The sequence below is a fragment of the Pelophylax lessonae genome (genome assembly GCF_965119305.1).
Source record: "Pelophylax lessonae genome assembly, chromosome: 1".
NCBI lineage: Eukaryota > Metazoa > Chordata > Amphibia > Anura > Ranidae > Pelophylax > Pelophylax lessonae.
Genome location: NC_138768.1, coordinates 639813928 through 639831295, shown reverse-complemented (window position 1 = coordinate 639831295; position 17368 = coordinate 639813928).

Below are 17368 nucleotides of genomic sequence, written 5' to 3'. Positions count from 1 at the left end.
GTGCAAAATGCAGAATTAGAGTGTAAGTATTTAATTTTCACAAAAAGACTGGAGCATTTCTATTCCTTAAATTGTATCTAAAGTTCAAAGTATATTTTAGTTATGATAGAGTAGGGAAGTTTTAAACCCTTAGAGGTTTTTATTGCTACATATATTTTATATAAGTCTGTACTAATAAATAAATCAATGAATAAATAAGTACCCTAGCTGCTTTTAAACTTCCCAAAGGATATGAGTGTAAATAAATAAATGTAATATAGCACTAAAATACTAACAATAAAAGCTCAGTGCAATATATATATATATAAGTGATAAACAAAAATCCCCAGATATAAAGTGCTTGAACATCAAGTGAGAAAAAAGTCCATAAAAAATCCCAGGGGAGTACAGTTCTTATCAATGTAGTAATTCAGTTCCACGGATACAAAAACTGTGCAGTAATAGGCAGTTCATGCAAGTTCATAAAGTATCCATTACAAATCTATGCACTGTACAAGAAAAGACAGTGTTAGCATCTCCATTGAGCACCCACAGCCATAGACTCACCATTCAAAAGCTCATCCTAAGCTAATAAATAGGTTCTAACAGGCTTTTGTATTAAACTCATTGATATACTTTTGTCCGTACATTGACCACTCCTGTAGCAGGTCTCAGAACTACTCAGTGTGGAGCGTTGCACCTGTAGAGAGGCTGAGCTGGTCTACTTTAGTGCTGGACGAGCACTTGGGCTGTGTGAGTGATTTTAATTGCTTTTGATTTTAATATTTAATAACTAGATTCACTTGGATGGTTTCCTTTTTCCTCACGTATCAATTCATTTGTGCTTATCCTTAAATCCGATGGAGGAGTACATATGCACTTAGAACCCTTCAGGAATGGGCATGTGTAAAAAAAATGGAATCTCTGCTTTTAACATATTATTTCAGCCTTATTCTTTAGAGATAGGTGTATGATGTTATTCCCTTCATGTCAGAGCAAAAATGTCATCTCAGTGTCAGGCTATATGGCTACCATAGAGGTTGACTTGATGGCTGGTAAATGACACTCTGGCTAAGGCTGCTTGAGGAAGTAAAACTGTCAAATAACAATATCTTTCAATATTGACAGCACTTTTGTTACATGAGTGTCTATTTTCAAGATTGAGCTCAAGTAGGATAGCCTTAAAGCTAAAAAATGGTTTTACACAGTGGTCTCATTTTCAATTAGATTTTCCACCAAAGTCAAACAAGATTTTTTAATAAATATTTCACTATATTTAGTTTGTCAAAGAACAATCAGGTTGAAGAAACGTGGAGAAAAACTGTTTTCTATGTGATTCCTTGAGAATTAGCACTTTTGTATTTATTAAACAAGATCATAAACATCAACCGAATTGTGGAAAAGTGGAGAAGTAAATTGAAACTGCATATGCGCTTTAAAAGTGCAAAAAATGTGTATAGATTTAGGGCCATGTATTATTAAAGTGTTCAAAGAAGAAGATGCCAACTGTAAGGGTGGTGTAGTTGCTATAGTCATGGTTATTTATGAGCACATTCAAGCAAAGTTCAATTTGCTGGAAGTTCACCAAACACTTGAAAAATTCCACAAACTCTAAATAAAATAATGGTAGAACCACATTGAAGTCTATAGAATATTTTTTTTTCTTTCCTCTTTCAAGGCTTTTAGTTAAAAAAAAAAAGGGCATGAGTAACTGGGCACTACAGCGTCAATGCAAAAAAGAAAAAAAATGCTATTTAGCAGTGAGTGGGTTTTTCAATGCAGCTTAAAGAGCAACATTACAAATACAAAATTTATTTAACCACTTGCCAACTGCGGCAAGTACATATACTGCGGCGGTCAGCCCCCCTGAGCAAAGTGACGTATCAGTACGTCACTCGCCCACGAGCCAATAGGGGGCGAGCACGCGCCGCTGGAGGCACACTTCCGCCCCTGTTTGTTCATTGCCATCCCATGGCGAGTGACCAGCGGCTCCGATGTCCGCCGGTCACTCGCGATCTACCACTGGAGAGGGAGAAAGGCAGGTGGCTAATGTAAACAAAGCCGCCTGTCATTCTCCCTGGTGTAACTGCAGAGATCATATGATCCTGCTATGTAGGATCGTATGTCGCTGTGGTTACATGAAAAGCCACGCCCTTTTACAGTTAGAAGCATGCCCCTAGGGACACACATAACCCCTGGATGTCTAATAAAGTTAACCCCTTCCCTGCCAGTGTCATTTTTACAGTAACAGTGCATATGTATAGCACTGATTACTGTAGTAATGTCACTGGTACCCCCAAAAGTGTAAAAAATGTCAGTCAAGGGTCCGATCTGTCTGCCGCAAAGTCGCAGTCCCGCAAAAAATTTGCAAATCACCGCCATTACTAGTTAAAAAAAAAACAATAAAAATTACATAAATCTTTCCCTTAGTTAGTAAACGCAATAACTTTTGCGCAAACCAATCAAAATATGCTTATTGCAATATTTTTCACCGAAAATATGTAGCAGAAAACAAATTGGCCTAAAATGTTGAAAAAAAAACATTTTTACATTTTTTTGGGGGGGGGGGAATTTCATATAAAAAAATGTTAAAAATATTGTTATTTTTTCAAAATTGTAGCTCTTTTTTTGTTTATAGCGCAAAAAGTAAAAATTGCACAGGTGATCAAATACCACCAAAAGAAAGCTATGTTTGTGGTAAAAAAAGGACATTAATTTAATTTGGGTACAGCTTCGCACGACCGCTGAATTGTCTGTTAAAGTCACACAGTGCCGAATCGCAAAATAGGCCCTGGTCTTTGAGCAGCCAAATCCTCCGGGGCTTAAGTGGTTAAACAACATGATTGTGATATGTTCTAAAGGATAGCTATAGTGAAGATATTTTTTTTCCATAGATCATTGGGGCATCACTCATGAATTTACATTGTGGAACATGTATTTTTTTTTTTTTTTAAATACTTGTTTTACTGTGTCTGTGCGTATACAGTATTTACAGTACTTTGTCCATTTTTTTTTCTTCGTGATTTAATGACAAGGGGTACCTCTTACTGATTTACATGGAGGGTAGATATCTGGGGGCTTCCATATTCAAATAAGTTCCTTCCCTGTAGACCAGTGGTTCTCAAATCCGGTCCTCGGGACCCACTAACAGGCCAGATTTTAAGTATTACCTTGGGGGATGCAGACTAGAGTACTGCAATCACTGAGAAGCAAATGAGATCACCTGTGATGTAATTTAGTTATCTTGCAAACCTGGCCTGTTGGTGGGTCCCGAGGACCGGATTTGAGAACCACTGCTGTAGACCACCTATTTCCACTGATCTGGGGCCCATCAAAATGGAGACAAGCTGCTCTGCCAGGGGGGAGGGGTGGGGGGCCATTGGCAAGGTACCTTCCCAATGTTGAGAGTGTGTGGATGGTATGGTTCATGCTCGCTGCCACTTGCTTTTCTGGTTTGCCAGACTGCATACCTCAAAGAAAGTCTAGTATTATTTTTTGTGGGTTTCCAATGTCATATCTTTTGCACGGAGTCCCCTTTATAAATCTGTACACGACTCTCATCTAGGATATTTGGGTTGTATAGATTTTTGGGTGGCCCTTGCTTTTTTTTCATGGATCCCCCTTCAACAATCCACACCAAACTCATATCCAGCCAGAGAAGGAGAGGGCAGTGTGTGTGCAGCTCTCTTTCTTCCTCAAACATACAAGGCCACATGGCCAGCAGAAGAAAATAAAAAGCATGGGGTTTCTCCTTTGAATGTTTACCAAACTCATACCTGGGAGAAAGCCAACCAAAAAAAGAAAGAAAAAAAATATCAAACATTTATACAGACATCCAGCCTGAAAAGCATGCTCTCTGCCTCCTGAACAATGTCAGGGTACATGTCCTCAACACTGGTAAGGTGTCTTGCTAGGGGTTCCCCTCCCTGACAAGGCACCTTATCCCCACATTAATGGAAACAAAGGCTTTATTCTAACAGGGGGGGTGGGCTTATTGGAACCTGAAAGCCCCCTTTAATGTAACGGGAGTGCCAGATATCTTGCCTTCCCTCATATAAATGAAGTACCCACATCTTAAACACAAAAAAATGACAAAGTAAACAGATGCTGACACAGTTTAACCACTTCTGGTCCAGAAGATTTTCTCCCTAAATGACCAGGCCATTTTTTGCGTTTCGGACAATTGTGCATTGTACCTGTAATTGTAACCAAATAAAATTGATGTCCTTTTTTTTTCTCACAAATAGGGCTTTCTTTTGGTGGTATTTGATCACCTCTGCGATTATATTTTTTGCGCTATAAACAAAAAAGTGACAATTCTAAAAAAAAAAAAACAGTATTTTTCACTTTCTGCTATATAACATTCTCAATAAAAAATTTAAAAAAATCAAATTTTTGCATAATTTTAGGCCAATTTGCTACATATTTTTGGTAAAAAAAATCCCAGTAAGCATATTTTGATTGGTTTGCACACAAGTTATCGCATCTACAAACTAGGGGAAAGATTTATGTCATTTTTATTCATTTATTTTTTTTACTAGTAATGGTGGCGACCAGCGATTTTTAGTGGGACTGCGACATTGCGGTGGACAGATCACACCCCTAACTGACATTTTTGACTCCATATTATATTTTTTTTAATATACATGTCGCTTGGTTCATAGCTGCACCGGCTTTAGATATACATGTTCAGGGTTTGCTCCCCCAATTTTTTGCTTGTTTATTATGTATTCGGTCTGACCAGACTTCTGGGGTTGAGCACCCCACCCCCCACACACACCTGTACTCTATCAGTGTCCACTATCAAGTAGATATAGGAGGAGTCCCTTGTAGTGCATTAGCACATCTCTCCCAGCAAGGAGTGTTGTCTCCAAGGGTTAGAGAGGCTGGATTCACCCCTTTTTTATGGATAGTGTAGGACCCACTGATAATGGGGTACTTTGACGTAGTGGTGGGCTTGAGCACGATATGGCCATATGGTGGGACCAAATCCCCATTTTTATTTATGGATTGTCTCCATATTTGATCATCATTTCTTTTGCATGTGTGCGCTATTCTTTTTTAATATAAATGACACAGGATACACCTACTATGCTATGCCAAAAACACCATGTTCCTAGTATTTTAATGTATTCTCTTTAAACAAAACATATTTGTTAAATAATTGTACCTCATTAAGGTACCAAGATGTTTGTTGTACAGGATTTGCTTAATAAAGAATTCAAAATGTATCCCTAATATCACATTCCTGGGAATTAAATTTTAAATATTCCTTGGTTGGAGGAGCAGAATGTCTGTCAATTAATATGTTTGATTCCACATACAATGCAAATGCAAAAACCAGGGTAATTTAGCTTCAATAGAGAAAATGATGATAAATGTACAATTATTTCATTTCGATTGATCTTCCAAATCAATTCCTTTTTCGTGCAGCATTTTAACTTCTGGGTTGTTGTAAGCATCAAGTAACTCATTATGGACATTAGCAAATTCTCCTATTTTCTGTTTTACATGTGCCACTCTTCTAGAATCAATACATGCTTGTAAATTTGAAGCATGGATGCTTGGTGTCTAAATGTAAGGAGTCTTTTAGAAACAAAAGATTATCTTTAAAGCTGAACTCCAGACAGATAAAAAAAAAAAAAAATACACAAATTAAATAAGCGCTGTTCACACTGATACATAAACTGGTGTATTTTTTTTTTTTTAATGCAGTCAGGGTTCGTACCTGAATGACCTGATGTCTCCTTATAGCAGAACTCAGAGTGGGAGAAGGTTAACCACTTAAGCCCCGGAAGATTTTACCCTCTTCCTGACAAGGCCCTATTTTGCGTTTCGGCACTGCGTGACTTTAACGGACAATTGCGCGGTCGTGCGACGCTGTACCTAAACAAAATGACGTCCTTTTTTTCCCCACAAACAGAGCTTTCTTTTGGTGTTATTTAATCACCTGTGCAATTTTTACTTTTTGCACTATAAGCAAAAAAAGAGCGTAAATTTTGAAAAAATTACAATATTTTTTACATTTTTTTATATGAAATTCCCCCAAAAAAATGTAAAAATCAAAATTTTTTAACATTTTAGGCCAATTTGTTTTCTGCTACATATGTTTGGTAAAAAAAAATCGCAATAAGCGTATTTTGATTGGTTTGCGCAAAAGTTATTGCGTTTACTATCTAAGGGAAAGATTTTTGTCATTTTTGTTGTTTTTTTTTTTAACGAGTAATGGCGGTGATCTACGATTTTTTTTGCGGGACTGCGACATTGCAGCGGACAGATCAGACCCTTGACTGAAATTGTTGACACTTTTGGGGTTACCAGTGACATTACTACAGTAATCAGTGCTATAAATATGCACTGTTACTGTAAAAATGACACTGGCAGGGAAGGGGTTAACTTTATTGAGAAGGAGGGGTTAAGTGTGTCCCTAGGGGCATGTTTCTGACTGTAAAGGGGCGTGGCGTTTCGTGTAACAACAGAGAAATACGATCCTGCATAGCAGAACCGTATGATCTCTCTCATTATACAGGGGAGAATGGCAGGCGGCTTTGTTTACATCAGCCGCCTGCCTTTCTCCCTCTCCACCCGACGATCGCGAGTGACCGGCGGACATCGGGTCCGCCGGTCCCACGCGCGGAGATGTTAGGGAGCGAGCGGGGGTGGGAGCGCGCCTCCGGCGGCGCGTACTTGCCCCCTAGAGCCTCACAGGCGAGTGACATAGATCTACGTCACTTTGCCTGTGAGGGGCTGCCCGCCGCCGTAAATAGTCGTGCGGCGGTCGACAAGTGGTTAAAGCAGGGCAAGGTATCAATCAGTTGTGATGCACTAATCATGTGTTAACAGGAAGTATAATAATAAGAGAAGAGAGCAGAATGACAACACGACAGGAGTGACAAAGAGAACAGCTCCTTGGTGTCCTGCTTCTTCTTTACTATCCAAATGTATGCAAAGCCAGGGGCAAGACTATAACTTTTCTTAAAATGCAAATATATATATATATATATATATATATATATATATATATATATATATATATATGATATAAAAAAAATATTTTTATACAACATACCACAAATGTTGTTCATACTATACTAACTATAACTAAAAGACTGCATTAAATCAATGCATCAAAACAAATCAAAATGTTTCATAATACAAAGTAATGTGCAAACCAAAAAGGTGCATCAGATTATTACATCATTAGTTCATGCAACAAATAATACAGTGAAAAAGAGAAATTGATTGTGCATAATCAATCCAGTATGTAATAAAAAGTCAAATAAAAGTTCAATAAACCATGCTGTGTGTTTTATCGCCTTCAGGATGCAAACCAGTGGTATAAATCATTTACCATGTTTGGTTGACCACTTGTTACAAAATTGTCAAACAGTGCAGGGTAACATAGCTCAAAAGCCCACAAATCCCTTCATAACACTCATGAAAAGAAAGTCTCATTCAAAAAATAAATAAAAAATACAAAAGGAGAAAAAATCTCATGGCATAAAACAACTTTTTTTAAAAGGTCACAATAAAAACAATCCAGAGGCCCTCAAAAACAGAGTGCTCAGCCCAGCACTAAGGATCTAGTAGCTAAGACATAAATCGAGCACTACCCCAATGAACTTCTTGTTCTGTAAATGGCTGTCTCTTAGTACGCACACTACTAAATGATTTAGGCCTCTTATTTTGTAGCATAAAGTATGTCTGAAGCAAAAGCCTTTCATTTAATTTTGAATAAAGTAGATGGGAATTAAAATCACTGTCATTTTTTTTTAACTGTGTCTCTTTAGAAAGATTTCCATTTACTTCCTTTCCTGAAGGCAAAACAGGAAGTATAAGGAAATCTTTCCAACATGAGAGAAATCCCTTTTTAGATAGCTGTCATGGGAACAATTGTCCTATATTAAATGATTGCTGCTCCTATTTCTGTTCTGGGCAAAATTGAAATGTCATAATTACCTGTTCTGTGCAGTGGTTTTGCACAAAAATTGCCCCGATCCTCCTCTTCTCAGGTCCCCCACCAGTGCTCTGGGCACTTCCTTCTTCCCGAGTGCCCCCGTAGTAAGCCCCCTGCTCTGGGGGCACTCATGCATGCTCCCTCCCAAACCGGTACTTTGTGGATAAGTGACGTTCTGTAGGTATGGGGCGCTCACAAACTGCGCATGCGCGTAAGACATACAATGTTTCAGTATGCGTCCCATACCCTTGCTTTGCGACGGTGTTCTGTCAATATTGAACGCTCTCAATAGCGCATGTGTAGCTACGAGCGACATCTAAAGAATTTACATTTTCTTTAAATGAGCATGCGCTATTCGAGAGTGAGAGTTTAATTTTGACAGAACATACAGAAGATTGTATGTCTCACGTGCATGCGCAGTTTTTGAGTGTCCCATACATACAGAACATCCCATATCGATGTAACACTGGCTCTCTGCATCCATAAGACACAGAGAGCACCGCTTCTGCCTCACCGGCTGTGATTGACATCTCAGCCAATCAGAAGGGAGAGACCCTGCAGAGTCTTGGGTCTCGTGCACATCTCTAGATCGCAATCGGGCTTAGGTAAGTTTAATGCTATAAAGCAGTGGTCCTCAACTCCGGTCCTCAGGGCCCACTAACAGGCCAGATTTTAAGTATTACCTTGGGGAGATGCAGACTAGAGTACTGCAATCACTGAGCAGCAAATTATATCACCTGGGATGTATTTAAGTTACCTTGCAAACCTGGCCTGTTAGTGGGCCCTGAGGACCAGGGTTGAGGACCGCTGCTATAAAGGACCCCTCGATCACTTCTGCAAGTGGCGGAAGGGGGTCCCATCCCCTCCTGCCGCCGCTTCTGCATCTCCTGGGCTCTCTGGTCCCATCGCAGAGGTCAGGAGTGACACTTTAGTCTCTGCTAATAAAAAAATATATAATGTTTGGAGGTTCCAAGTAATTTTCTAGCAAAAGTAGATTTTTACATGTAGGAGCGAAGTGTCAGAATGGGCTTGGGAAGGAGGTGGTTAAATTCTCTTCAGACCCCTCCCACACAATTATAATATCATCTATAATTCTTTTGTATAATGTTAGTTCCGGGCGTTTACCATATATATTCTCTTCCTCCCATTTCGCCATTACCAGATATGCTACATTCTGGGCGTATTTAGCTCCATTGGCTATGCCCCTTAGTTGTTGAAAGATCTCTTCTTTTCCTAGGTACAATTTTAAAAAAGGTTTTAGGCTATGCCAAGTTTTCTCTCTTTTGTTGGGATTTTCCTCTTCCGAAACATCGTTTGCAATTAGGAATGGTCTACTAGGAAGCTTGCAGATGATCACCCCCTGTACCGGAAAATGCCTGCTTGCTGTTTTGTAACATTGCCAGCCATTTTATCTTGTGAGTGATCTGGATCATAAGTGGTAGTGGACACTTGGTGTGGTGACATCACATGAAGATAAGAGAATTATTTTTTTTTTACACATTAATTTTGCACAGAGCTTTTTGGATTTCATATTGCAGTTGGATTTTTATGAATTGTTATGATATATTGGACTGTGAACACAAACTGTTTATTTTTTACATCAAAGAATATGTGGAAAGAATTTGTGCACTGAAGCACTTTTATGAAAGATATTGTTACATAGTATATTTGTTGGATCACATTTGTGTTTTATGATACAAAATCTGTTTAGCACTTTAATATGACACAATTATGTTTCGGTATACAGCATTAGCACTTTAACGATTTCACAGTTTCCAAAGGTTTTGGATATTATGCAAAGATTGTTTGAATACCTGCATACAGCGCTGTCACCTTTATAGCATTCATTTTTTATTGAGATTCCTAAATAGGATAGCAGCAGTACCAGGTTAATATTGATTTTTACCTAGGCATGGTTACCCTCATTATTTTTTCTTTAGGTAAGTTTTAGGGGGGCTGAGGGGGAAGCTGCACACCTTCAACCTTTACAACCACTTTAAAGTCTGTTACTTCTGTATAACAATAGTAACAAAGTATATATCCTTTATTTCATTATTGTACAGTGCTGAAAAATATGCTGGGGCCATCTGAAGTTTGGAAAATAGTAATAATCATTTGGCTATTGACAACTCAGGAAACACAAGTTGATAGGTACTTTTTAATTTCCTCCCAAAACTATACACAGGTGTACTTGTCAATTATATTATTTCAGCCTTTAATAGACTTATTTCTTCAAGGTTAAAGTAAAAAAAAGCATGACTTGCTCTGGGGCAGAGGAACCTGGCTCTATAGCAACACTTTCTACTTTTTCAATTTAATATATTAAGACAATATAGAGTGGAAAACTTCTTGCTCTTGACTTAGTATTCTAAGTTGAAGGTCTAGGATTGAAATTCATTTGTTTAAAACTTTTGCCTTTAAAAGCACAAATGTAAATGCTGACCAGTGATGCAGAGTTCCAGAAAACATGATTAGTACACTTTAATATTCCCAAAAGCAAGTCAAGCATTATTTTATAGGTTTGTATCAGGTAGAGAATGAAATAAAGTAAAGCAGTTAAAAGGAAATATAAATACATTCATGTATATTTTTATTGGACATTGTATTAAAGAAAGACTATTAACCTACGGGACATTAACCCTGTGAAGCTGAACATTAAATCTTTCAAACTCCTGGAATTCTCATTAACATGCAATGTGCTGGTTGGTTTGCCATTCAGAGCAATACAAAAATGTCTGACATTGCAAAGCAGACCAATTTCTAAAGTAAATATTGGCCCAGAACAATGCTGACTGTAATCCACTACATGCTAATTCCAGCAAATATTGATATACATCCACTTTCCTGTCTTAAATGAAAGATTTTCATACAAAACCAATTTCTATGTTTGCTGATGCACTAAAACATTAAAATTTCTTAAGCATATACCCAGTGGAAAATCTGGGTTACTTTCTCGTATATTATTCTTTATAATTACATTTTTTTAGTGCAAATTGTAAAAGGGAATATACTTTGTTCTAATGTCTAATGAATGCTTTTATTTTTAGGCATGCTAATTGTCTTCACGTTTTTGACTTCCTATTTTAAAACTAAATATCTAAGTAAACAAAAAAATAAAAACTAAAAAAACGAAGCACGCACAATGATATAATACAGATTGTCTTGTTTGCTTGACTGCTTTCTCAAGCATGGCAAATACATGATGTTAAAGGGAAACTTAAAGGGTTATGGGTGATGTACATTTGAATAATTTTAACTTAACTTGTTATAGATTCCTACCTTTTACTTTTTTGAAGAAACAGCTATTTATTTCAACATGCCCTTTAACTACTGATTCCTGAAGTGGAAACTTTGTGTTTATTTTATTTATTTATTTTTTTTTATTTAAAGTTTTATTGAACAACTGAGGCATAGTACAGACATACACAACTATATTGATATGAAATTTTAACATATATAAAGAAAATAACATGGGGGGGGGTGGGAAAAGGTGAGGTCAGAACTCAATGACCTCTCAGTGGGCAGGGGTCCTCGAGGTTACTATCTTAGGAGGGGCTGTATAAGAAAATGTTGTACAGATGTCTGATAAGTCAAAGTCCTTCAAAGTTGAGAAAAGGTAGATCGACCATTTGTTGTAAAATCGGCGTCGGGAAGAGGGTGAATTGAAGTCCGTGTTTATGCAGTCCATACTAAGGAGAAGCGTAAGCTCTTTTCATACCTGAGATACTGAGGGGGGTGTTGTAGAGATCCAGTGGGACAGGATAACCCTGCTAGCCACCAGTAGACAGGTGAAGATCCAGAGGCGGGGAGAGGTGGAGGGGGCACCTGACCATATCTGCAGTCGTTTGTCCCAGTAACCAAAAATTAGAAGCAGAGGGTCTTTAGGCATTTGTGAAAGCGTGATGTCTTTGATGAAGGATAAAAGTTGATCCCAAAACATAGCGATAAAGGAACATGACCAAAATGTGTGTTGTAGAGAATGTCTCTCAGCAGAACATAAAGGGCACTTGCTAGTGGTGGGATTTGTTTTATCAGACAGAAACGGGATATGTGCTCGGTGGAAAATTTTTAGTTGGGTTTCTTTCCAAGCTTCTTTCGGTGTGAGACGAAGAGTGGTGCAGTATCCTTGGAATATGCTTGAAAGGACGTTGTCTACTTTGTGTTAATAATAACCAGAGCAAATCTCAGTGTTCTAAGGGAGAAAGCTGCAGTGTCTGCATCTCTTGGGGAGGATTCCAGGATTTGTACGTGTGTCTAATGCAGGCTTCTAAGAAACATGGAAATTGATTTACTTAAGGAAAATAGACTGTGCACTCTGCAAGTCCAGTTTCCCCAGAGCTTAGTAAATGAGATTAACTTTCACTTTGCGAATGGACTGTGCACACTGCAAGTGCAGTTTCTCCAGAGCTAAGTTAATAAGGTGAATCTTCACTTTGCAAAGAATACCCAATCACATGCAAAGGGGAATAAAAAAAAATAAAAATAAAAATAAAAATAAAACAGCATTTTTGCTTGCACATGGTTGGATCATGAAAGGCAATGTATTCAATCTATTTGCCTATAGTAAAGCAACCCCTCAGTGTACCAAAAAACAGAAACAGGAAATAACAGCCTGGGAGTCACTCTTTACACCATGCCATACTGCATCGGAATTTTTTTCATATTTTAAAAATTTATAGAAGCTGTTTATTGAAATGGAAAGGTATTTTTAACAATATATTACAAAGGGGCATGTGTGCCACAAAGTGCAAATATGCTGTGCATGTTTTTAGATTAGGGCAAGAGCACTGCCCTATATATCCTGATTTGTGCAATAACAAAAATAATAATCATACTGTATATAGGCATAGTTCCTTTCTTTTTCCTTCCTTACAGGATCTGCCTTGGCTCCTGTCACAGCTCTCTCAGTAATGTCTTCAGTAGCTTCTCTGACAACCCTTCCCTGGCTGAATTACATTTTATGGCACCCCCCCCCCCCCACCCTTTATTTTTGATAGTCCCTTACTATACCTATTACTCTCACACATCACATTCTTCCAGTCTACACTACATTCTGACAGCTCCCACTTTCCCCTTCTCACACTTTGCTTGTGCATGACCACCTCCCCCCACACACACACACACACTAAACTCTCTACACTATCAATACTGCATTATTTGGCAATTCTCTCAATTTCCAATGCATTATTTGGCACCCTCCCTCCCCAGCCACATCAAATTCCTAAGCTGTCCCTCCTTCATCAATTTTTTTTTATAATATTTTTATTAGAAATATATAAAGGCACAGCACATGGCTCATAAAAAGGGAAAATATTAATGGGCCAAAACATCCATTACATAGTCAAGTAATCCTTTAAACAACAGATGTTAGATATTGACCCTATCAAAAAGTTCTGTGACAGATCTCCCCATTCTCTATATATTCTCTAGAAGTTTTTATCTAAACTTATGATCTCTAAATCTCCCAGCCCCCCTCCTCTATGGTACATTCCCTTGTAGCTTTTCAACCACTGTCTAAGGGTACCACATTCAGCACTACATATTGGGGTTGATTTACTAAAGGCAAGTCCACTGTGCACTACAAGTCCAGTGCAAATACATTTGGATGTACACTTGGAAGTGCAGTCTCTGTAGATCTGAGGGGACGATCTGAAATGAGGGGGAGCTCTGCTGATTTCTCTAATCCAATCATGTGCAAGCAAAAATGCTGTTTTTTTTATTTTCCTTGCATGTCCCCCTAAGATCTACAGCAACTGCACTTCCAAGTGCACTTGTACTGCACTTGTAGTGCACAGTGGATTTGCCTTTAGCAAATAAAGCTCATTCTCTGATTGTCTATTCTTTGTATGATACCTCAGCACTGAGCTCTATGGCTGCCGTCTTGTCATTGATTTTGTGTTTCAGTGTCTCTGGCATTCTGCACTTCCACAATGCTATATTTTCTGTGGTATGTTATCCCCCACTGTCTCCTGACCACCATAATGGATACGAGCTCCCAAGTAGAAATAAATTCCACCTGACATTTTACTTTCAATTTACCCTGTGCTACCAGCTCAGGGTATGCCTTCTCTTTTTTTCCTTCCCTTTACTAGCTCTTCCCTTCAGTTCAGATCCCTTAGAGTTTTGCACTGACTGAATACATGTATTACAACAATTTTTCCACAGGATCTGCCCTGGCTGTCACAGCTTTCAGTAATGTCTTCAGTAGCTTCTCTGGCAGCCATTCCCTGGCTAAATGACATGTTATGGTATCCCCTCATCCTAGATTTTTTTATAGTCCCCTACTGTACCCACTACTTTCTCTGGAAACTCTTCTCCCTTCCTCTACACTGTCATCCACATTACATTCTTTCAGTCTACCCTACATTCTGGAAGCCCCCATCCTCCCCTTTTCACACTTTGTTCTTGTGCATGCCCCCAACTCACACTACATTCTCTGGTGGGTCTCTGCACTATCAGTACTATATTCTTTGGCAGATCTCTCAATTTCCATTGTACAAAAAGCCCAAAAATACCTGCGCCTAACCAAAACATATGTTGAAAGTAATTAAAGTATATTCGATTACTGATTATAGGTACGATAATATTTGTTTGGTTGTGCTGCACACTTTTTTTTTATTTCCTAATTTTCATTGCATTATTTGGCATCCCCCCTAGCCACATCATATTCTTTAGCTGTCCCTCCCTCATCAATTTTTTTCTTTCATACGATTTTTATTAGCAAATATTTATAAAGGCGCTCATAAAAAGATAGAACATTAATGGGCCAAACCATCTGTTACATAATCCCTCTGTCTTGTCATTGTCTTTGTGTTTTAGTGTCTCTGGCATTCTGCACTTCCACAAAGCTATACATTCTGTGTTTAGCAGAATGGATAGCATTTAGTTGGCAATTAGCAGACAGTGGGGATAATCCCCACTGTCTCCTGACTGCCATAATGAATACAAACTCCTAAGTAGAAATGAAATGGCATCTGACATTTTTTTTTTTTTTACCACCTTTTTATAATGTCTCCTTGGATGAAACGCCGTTAGGTCACGGCGTGCTGACGTCATCCCCGGAAGTGTATTGAGGGAGCGGATGCGCTTTGCCGTCCGGCCGGCGGCTCCACATCCCTTTTGTGACTGTATCTACTACTTGCTTGTAAGTGCATTTCTTTTAATAATAAGTGGTGTTTGAAGTTTTTACACTATTGGCGCCTTTCTCTTTGTCCGGGCTGGTCTGTTTCCATTCATTGGCAATACCCTGGTCACTGAGATCCTATACTGGCTACATCCACCGGCATCATTTGGGTCCCTGAAGTTACCTGTCTATACATTGGGGGAGCGCATAGAGTGACTACATTTTGTGCATCTTATCTGTGGTCTGGTAAGAGGCTTAAGGTGTCTTTGGGTGTCACGCTGGTGAATAGATGTACTTGGATTATATCTGAACTCTGCTGATCTTTATCTCAATCTGGTAAGAGGCTGTACGTTCGGTGGTGGTTCTTCCTCGTTTCTCATCACTGGGATAGATATTTATGTTTGTGATATATTTTTTCTGGTAAGCAGCCTCACAATTGGTGACAGATACTCACACTTTATGTGGTGGAATTGATTTTGGATTATTTTCAAAACTTATTGTACGGTATCACGCTATGGAGTGTTTTTCTTTTTTATATGATTTCTGACACTTTCACATCGAGTATCCAACGCAGAAACTCCACGCAATCAAATCTCCTTGGCATGTGAATTTCACCTTGGCATATGAATTTCGCAATTTTAAGTGCCTGTCTGGTAAGCACATTTCCTAAGGGACTTTAGATTGCTGTGTGACTCGTTTTTGTGTGACACTGGAAACAGGAAGTGCACGGAAGCAGTGTGGGAGGAGCAAGCAGCAGCAGCTGCGAGGAGAGCTGTGTGGAGGAGAGCGTGGAGGAGAGCCGGGTGACACGTGCGGGGGAGCCGCACTAGATCACTAGAAGCCGGCGCGGGTGCAGGGGACCAGGACAGAGAGCGGCGGCTGCGGGACCGGGACGGTAAGCGGCGGCTGCGGGACCGGGACAAAGAGCGGCGGGACCGGGACTTGAAAGCTGCGGCAGTGGACGGCGGTGGAGGACGGACACCGCACAGTATTGAGGAGGCAAGTGTTCCCGGCAGCAGGGGAGGAGGAGCAGCGGCGACTGGTGAGTATCTCTGCAGCTGGGTCATTATTCCTTGTGACGGTGCTTGGGATTGTGACTGACTAACAGACCTGTGACTGATAGGGATCTGTGACTGACTGACCACTTAAGGATCTGTGACTGACTAACAGACCTGTGACTGACTGACCATAGGGATCTGTGACTGACTGACCACTTAGGGATCTGTGACTGACTGACCTTGCTTGCGACCTTCAGCGACTGACAGACTGCTCTGCGACTGACAGACTGCTCTGCGACTGACAAACTGCTCTGCGACTGACAGACTGCTCTGCGACTGACAGACTGCTCTGCGACTGACAGACCGCTCTGCAACTGACAGACCGCTCTGCAACTGACAGACCGCTCTGCGACTGACAGACTGCTCTGCGACTGACAGACTGCTCTGCGACTGACCGACGGTGCTCTGCGACTGACCGACTGGTGAGTATATTTGCGACTGGTGAGTATATTTGCAACTGGTGAGTATCTGCGACTGGTGAGTATCTGCGACTGGTGAGTATCTGCGACTGGGGAGTATCTGCGCGACTGGTGAGTATCTTTGCGACTGGTGAGTATCTTTGCGACTGGTGAGTATCTTGCGGGAGAGATTCTTTGCGACTGGTGAGTATCTTGCGACTGGTGAGTATCCTTGCGTCTGTGCTATCTTTGCGACTGGTGAGTATCTTTGCGTCTGTGCTATCTTTGCGACTGGTGAGTATCTTTGCGTCTGTGCTATCTTTGCGACTGGTGAGTATCTTTGCGTCTGTGCTATCTTTGCGACTGGTGAGTATCTTTGCGTCTGTGCTATCTTTGCGACTGGTAAGTATCTTAGCGACTGGTTAGTTTATTAGAGACTGGTGAGTACCCCAGGTTTAGTACCAGGGAAGTTAGAGGTAGGGTAGGTAAGGAAGAGCAGGTCGTTAACATTATCCCCATAGAGTAGTGGGTAATAATGTCCGACAGGATTGGGGGTGCCACTCAGTGCACTTCTTGCGGCATGTATGCGTTCCTTGATGATCCATTCGAGGACGAATACTGCTGTGCGAGATGTGAGCAACTGGTTGCTCTGGAAGCCCACATCGTGGATCTAAAGAACACAGTGACAAGACTGCGTGGCATCTACAACCTGGAAAGGAGCTTGGACTTTACCCATCAGGCGCTGGCAGGGGTCAGCATAGAGGAGGGAGGAATGGAGGAGACGCAAGCAGCAGAGGTACGCAGCTGGGTGACTGTTAGGAATGTTAGGGGGAGGAGTGTCAGGGAGGCCAGT